This window comes from Lynx canadensis, chromosome A2, assembly GCF_007474595.2.
Source record: "Lynx canadensis isolate LIC74 chromosome A2, mLynCan4.pri.v2, whole genome shotgun sequence".
NCBI lineage: Eukaryota > Metazoa > Chordata > Mammalia > Carnivora > Felidae > Lynx > Lynx canadensis.
This window is the reverse complement of record NC_044304.2, coordinates 117909026-117914810: the sequence shown is the minus strand read 5'-3', so window position 1 is coordinate 117914810 and position 5785 is coordinate 117909026. Positions and strand designations below refer to the sequence as shown.

General features: G+C 42.7%; 1 long non-coding RNA gene across 1 annotated transcript; it reads left to right on the top strand.

The window, feature by feature from the left end:
- The first annotated feature begins 660 nt into the window (after window positions 1–660).
- On the top strand, window positions 661–3159 carry LOC115500587. The gene is made up of 2 exons (XR_003964573.1): window positions 661–865; window positions 1738–3159. It is a non-coding gene; the product is annotated as an uncharacterized LOC115500587 (long non-coding RNA).
- The last annotated feature ends 2626 nt before the right edge of the window (window positions 3160–5785 follow it).

Sequence of the window (5785 nt, the reverse complement as noted above, 5' to 3'; positions counted from 1 at the left end):
TATCTCTGCCAAGAACTGAGCTGTCACCGTGATGCTGTGGAAGAGCTTCATAGTATGTAAATTCACCATTCATTCATCATTTAATAAGTTAATATTTATTAATTACCTATTACTCACATGGTACTGTATATAAATGCTTTATATACATTTTACCAATTTATATGGTTGCTATGGTCCTTTCACATATGAGAAAATTAAGCTGCTAGCAAGCTAGAAAGTGTGAAAGAATTATATAATGTGCCATATATATATATATATACACATATATGTGTGTGTGTGCATGTATATACATGCCCGTATATATATATATACATGCATATATATATATGCACATATATATATATATATATATATGTGTGTGTGTGTGTGTGTGTGTATATGCACACACCAGGTAAGGAACAGACCTCTTTCCAAAAATCCCACATTTTTGTTTCTTACCACATTGTCCGTTGGCAGGGTTCAGACAACTCAAGCATCTTATTTCTTGGAAAATATTTGTCTCTAAAGATATAAGGAAAGGTGATTGCTGTTGGTAGCCATTTAACAAGAAATAGCCAATTCTGGTAGCATGAATAATTAAAACACTCAGGTCAGCCTCGAGCGATAGTGACGAAGAATTCTCATTCAGCTCTTCCAGCATGGAGCTCTCCACTCCTGGGCCATCACCAGGACATGCCGTGGATGGATGAGTTCCCTTTCTGGCAACAACCCTCATCCTCTGATGAAGCTGGAACTGCCGAGAAACAGGAAGGGAGGGGAGCAGCAAACACTCTGGAAGGCTGGCCTTGTGGGGCAGAAGTGTCTCTAGTTAAATTTGAGAAGACACCGCTTGTAACATTTCTGTTCAGCCCAACAAACCCAATTTGTATGTAACCGAACTAAAATTATAACTGAAAACAATCATCAGGGGGGCAACGAGGGTCAAGAGCACAGCCAAAGGACAGAGTTTGAAAAAGAGGGACGTCCATAAACCTGGCCGAGATATTTATTCCCCAACCCTATCCGCCAGGGCCAACCTTTGCTCCCGGGGAGGGGATAATGCCCTGGCACTGCAGGCTCTGGCTGGCCGAATGGACACCCTTTGGTGGAGATACGCTTGCTGGGGAATGTTCAAGACAAATGCCACGGGGATATGAGCAGGGGACTTTGAAAGCATCTGCTACATCTGCTTTCTTGCTAGAAGAATGACCAGAACAGCCCCCAAGCCCACATCTGTTCATGAGTATAAAGAATAGGAACATATTTTTTTACCTTAGTAGCGTGTAGTTGATAGACCCTCCCCAGGACCCTGAGAGTATATAATACCAGCATAGACATCCTGAAATATGTCCAGATATGGAGAGGCACCTGCTCATCCCTCTTTTAAAGAATTCAGGCAATGTTGGTTGACCTCCATTATAGAACTGGAATATATTAGCTGAAATAATACTTTAACAGTTTTTTAGTACCCAACTATACGTTCTGTTATAAGGAATAGCAAATGTTTAATCATAAATATTTTAATGGCTTCAGGGATTCATGGTATTCAATGACCGTGTTAAATGATAATAATCACATCTGGTTTATTACTATAGTAATTCAGCAGCTTCTCCTCAGCAGTTATTTTTATTATATGTGCTGTGCGACTGTCATGGTCATTTATAGCAGTAATATTTTAAAGTGGCTCATTTGTTTGTTTAAGGACAGTTTCACAATATATTTCTGTATTAATATACATTTTGCGCTATTATTTCCAAGCTGCCACTGGAAAATTGATCCTAGCCTGTTACGACTGGAGAGGCCAGAAGCCACGCGGGATACCCGGGCAGAGATGGAGTGGGGCGACCAGATGGGACTGTCCAGGTGCCCACTGCGGTGGTGACGACCGTTGAGGCTCATTCTTAAATGAAGGCGTGCACCAAGAAAGAGTGAAGAAGTAATAAATACAAAGGGAGGACCCTTTAGACGTGGGGAGGCATTTTAAGCGAAGTACCAACCCAGAGGGGCGGGCATTTGGGAAGAACCGAAAGATGCATGGTTTGCGAGGCCCGAGGCGGTCATAAGGCTTTGGCAGGCATCTCTGTGTCGATAACAGAAGTGAGGAGGCGAGGAGTGAAAAAAATGTGAACTCGCAAGAGGGAAGCAAGGGCGGATCAAGGTTACCCACTGGGTGGCTTAGACACTGACATCAATTTCAAATCTGCTCAAAGTGAGCATTAGGAGTGAACCGCAGAGGCATGGCGAGCCGTGCCCCAGCCACGTACCTTCACTCGAGTGGTTCAAGGCGACGGGTATTGTGCCGGGCCTGCGTACAATGCCCGCTGCTCTCTTACCCCGGACGTCACAAGGTGTTGCTTGTGATTGGGGTAAATATTAGCCTGAAATCACGCATTGCTTCTTAGTAGGGAGGGGGAAGGGAAGGGGTCCCTAATAACCCCGGAGAGTTAATTTTCTGTGACATTCTGCTGAACCAGGTTGAGGAAATTCAGAGGAGCCTGGAGAAAACTGCCAGGCTACTGCTCCGCTTGCTCTTGGCTGGATCCTGATTGGTTGGGTGACAGAGGGCAAATGGCTTTTACGGCTATGAATGATGTATGACCGTAAAATGGTCTGTAACCAGAAGTGCCAACTGACATGCCTGCTGATTTAACGGACACCCAGGGTTATGTTTGCACAGAGACGCTTAAATAAACACGTGCTGGGTTTGAGGCCATTTACTGAGCAATCTCTTCTCTCGCTCTTCTTTCTCATTTTATTTTACTTCATCATAAAAACGGGGAGAGTGAAACCGTGGTTCCCTTTTTTATGATAATGAAGATTTACTCACGGCGGTGGCCGCTCCTCCCTCTTCCTCTCTGCGGAATCTGGCCCCCTTTTCCTCTCTCTACCTGCAGGGGGAGCTGCGACAGACCTGCAGAGGCCCAGGCAGGGTTGGCAAGGGCAACCACTTGAACGAGCAGCCCTTGGGGAACGGAGGCGATGTTGTCTGGTCGCTTTTGCATTTGGTGGATTCGGAGGTCGCTGTTTGAGCGGTGGAATGGGGGAGATTTCTGTTCAGCCACAAATCGGCAAAGGCACCAAACACAGGAAAGATGCTCTTCCCATGATGGTCCTCAAACTGGAACATATCCCATGAGCTGCTATGTATAAATTCTCTCCAATAAATTGATCAGAAATCCATAAGATATCATAGAGTCATTCTTTGCTATATGTGTAGAAAGTATCCTATAAGGTCCATTTGACTTCATATTCAGGCTAAGTTAGGAATGGCAAATCAATCCCCGATTTGTTCCCCTGGATCTCAACCAGGCCTTATAATCTGTTTTGCAGGGTTATTTCATAATGTCTAAGTATATTTTTACCCATCTTTTGATTATTCATGTTTAACGTTGTTAGCATATAATTTAAAAATGTAGCTGATCTCTATTCTCCAGCTAGAGATAGTTGCTTCCAATCCTTCCATGTGATTGGCTCTTCCTGTCTGGTCCTATAGGCATTGGGGTTTGCTGCCCATGGAGTATTTTTTTTTTCGTGTCATATTTTTTAAACTTTCTAAACCCGTGTTCCCCTGAATACCTTTTTTTTTCCTCATTAAAGATTGTTTTATCCTCTTATTGAGATACAATTGTTATAGAACGTTGTTTAAGACTAAGGTATACAACATGTTGATTTGCTAATTTATATGTTGCAATATGATTACCACCATAGCATTAGCTAACATTTGTATCAGGTCACATAATTATTATTTCTTTTTTATGGTAAGAACAATTACCACCCAGTCTCTTAGCAACTTCAAAGTTTACAACACAGCATTGTTAACTATAATCACTCTGCTGTGGGTTCGATCCCCAGGTCTTACCAATCTACTAGTTACAAGGCTCTGAGCATTTTTGGTACAGTGGCATTCTCTTGCCCTTCTTTAATAATAGTTGTTATTCGATCTAAACTAAATCAAAGCAATCGGACAAAATATAGCCCTGTCTTCAAAGTGCACGCTTCTGAGGTGGTGACACTCCATCTCTAGTCAGTGCTCCAGAGAAAATTGCTCTAGTCTGATATGTTGCATTTTTGGCCTGCTGGGCCTCCAGGACTCCTTGGTCACTGTAGTGACCTCATTGCCATTGAGATGACAGAGTCCTTGGTCGACCATGAGCAATATAGAAAAATATATTTGAATCTGGGTAAACGCCCTAGTTCAGGAAAATAAAGGTATCTAAAAGAAAGGCCACCTGGCCACCCAGACTGAAGGTGGCATTTACCTTGGCAAATTCGCCCATCTAGAGCATGGCCTCGGTTCCATAGAAATGTCATCGCATTTATAAATGCAAGTTGATTGCATTGGAGACACTGTTTCCCATTAGTAAGTCTCAGAGACACTGGTATTTTAAATCACATAGCAACATACTTATTTCCAATGAGAAATGGACTGCTGTGTGTGTGTAACACTCTGTGGATGTGACCAGTACATGACAATAAAGGCTTTTGTCCCATAAAGTCATCAGCACATTGCACTGCTCTTTCTCCTTCTGCATATTCCTGTGGTTATACAAAAGTACCACTGAATTCATCAGGTGATGAATGAATAAATAAAATGTAGCATATCCACACAATGGAATATTACTTGTCAATAAAAAGGAATGAAGTAATGATTCATGCTATAATATGGATGAACCTTTAAAACATCATTTCTAGTGGAAGAAGCCAGTCACAGAAGAATACATAATGTATGATTCCATTTATATGAAAGGTCCGGAATACTCAAATCCACAGAGATGGAAGGTATATTAGTGGTTGCCTCAGGATGGAGAAGGGGACTGGAATTTGGGGAGCAGGAGGTAACTGCTAAAGGGCTTCTTGGGGAGCTGATGAAAGTAATCTAATATTGATTGTGATGATGTCTACACAAATCTATAAAGGTACAAAGAACCATTGAATTGTTTACTTCAAATAGGTGAATTGTGGGGCACCTGGGTGGCTCAGTTGGTTAAGCGTCTGACGTCAGCTCACATTATGATCTTGCGGTTCGTGAGTTCGAGCCCCGTGTCGGGCTCTGTGCTGACAGCCTGGAGCCTGCTTCGGATTCCATGTCTCCCTCTCTCTCTGCCCCTCCCCTGCTCACATTCTGTCTGTCTGTCTGTCTCTCTCAAACAGAAACATTAAAAAAATTTTAATGGATGAATTGTATGGAATTGAATTATATCTGAAGGGATCACTGCCATAATTTTGGATCGTGGTGCTTCCGGATTGGTTTCTTCTCATCCTTGTACTGACTTAAAGGATCGTTCATGTATTTTCATACGTGAGCATTTCCTTCAAGGATGTGTCCTTCTCACCTTACATGGCAGAAGTGTAAGAAACAAACAGAAACACCCAAGCATATTTAAAGGTTTTACCTGTATTGCAACCGTCAACATTCTGTTGACCACACAAGATGCATGGCCAAGCCCTAAAATGAATGACAAGAGGATGTATATTCCACCTATTTTACCAAGAGGCATTGTCAATGTCACATTGCAAAGGGTGTGGATGTATAATCCTGTTATTACGGGGCGGGGGGGAGGGGTTCCTGCTGCAGGTGACCCTTTCCCTCTGAGGTGGTGTGGGGAGTAGGGCCTTAATGCAATGGAATGCGGGCACATTTGTGTCTCCTGACCCTGACACACTGGGAAATCAGGTCTTCCTCTTCCACTGATCATAGCTTTCTTTGTTTTTATTGTCTACCCTGACACAAATTTTGAATTTTTTAAACTGCTGCAAAACACATCGAACCGCGATTTTTGTGTTACAACGTGCAGAGTTGACTTCA